The 1074-nt window shown below is 42.9% G+C and overlaps 1 non-coding gene across 1 annotated transcript; it reads left to right on the top strand.

Moving 5' to 3' along the window:
- Nucleotides 1–721: 721 nt before the first annotated feature.
- On the top strand, nucleotides 722–794 carry TRNAR-CCU. Its single transcript has one exon. It is a non-coding gene; the product is annotated as a tRNA-Arg (tRNA).
- The last annotated feature ends 280 nt before the right edge of the window (nucleotides 795–1074 follow it).

Raw genomic sequence — 1074 nt, 5'->3', positions numbered from 1 at the left:
TAAGCATGTGAAAACTGAACAATGAATAAGGAAGATTGAAGACTCATGCCTTTGAATTGTGATGAAGAATAATGAACATACTGTTGACTTCGGGAAGAACAAAGAAATCTGTTTTGGGAGATGTACAGTCCCTTAGAAGGGAGGGTGAGACTTCGTCTCACTGGTAGTGTAGTGGTTGTGAATCAGGCTGCTAACTTCAGGATCAGCAGTTCGAAACTACCAGCAGTTCTGCGAAAGGAAGATGAAGCTTTCTGCTCCCGTAAAGATTTACAGCCTCAGAAACCCTGTACAGGGTTGCTATGAGTCGGAACTGACTCCGTGACACATAACGACAACAACTTTGCACATGTTTTCAAGAGGGATCAGTCCCTGGAGAAGAACATCAAGCTTAGTAGAGGGTCAGTGAAAAAGAGGACTGCCCTTGAAGAGACAGATTGAAACAGTGGCTATAACATTGAGCTCAAACAAAGCAATACTTGTGCAGCCCAGGCAGTGTTTTTATTCTGTTTTACATAGACTTGCTATGAGTTGGAACCAACTTGTTGACACCTAACAGCAACATGTATTCAGAACATGCTGGGAATGTAGGAATAAGAATTTTAAGGAATGCTGCTATCTCAAGCTCACCAGCTGCTCTTCAGAAACCCTATAAGGGTTGCCATTGGTCGGAACCTGACTCGATGGCACTTAACAACAGCAACAACCATCACTAGAAAGATCTGCCCAGCTAGCTCAGTCGGTAGAGCATGAGACTCCTAATCTCAGGATCGTAGGTTCAAGTCCCACATTGGGTGTTGGCTTTCTGGATTCCTGGTGTGGTGCTGTAGGATTAGCACTGGACTGCGGACCACAAGGTTGGTCAAAATCACCAGCAGCTCCTTGGAAACCCTACATAGGGTTGCTATGAGTTGTAACTGACTTGACGGCACTTAGCAACAACTAGAGAGATCATTTCTTTATTTCCAAGGAAAAATATAAGAATTCTTTCTCTTTGAGAAATCATCCTTGTGTCTTATGTGGAACAAGATGACTACATTCTAAGACTTTCTGAAATGAAAAGTATAAGGTGTTGTG

Source organism: Chrysochloris asiatica, unplaced genomic scaffold (assembly GCF_000296735.1).
Source record: "Chrysochloris asiatica unplaced genomic scaffold, ChrAsi1.0 scaffold00107, whole genome shotgun sequence".
Classification (NCBI taxonomy): Eukaryota; Metazoa; Chordata; class Mammalia; order Afrosoricida; family Chrysochloridae; genus Chrysochloris; species Chrysochloris asiatica.
The sequence above is the reverse complement of the archived record's forward strand: the minus strand, read 5'-3'. Positions and strand labels throughout refer to the sequence as shown.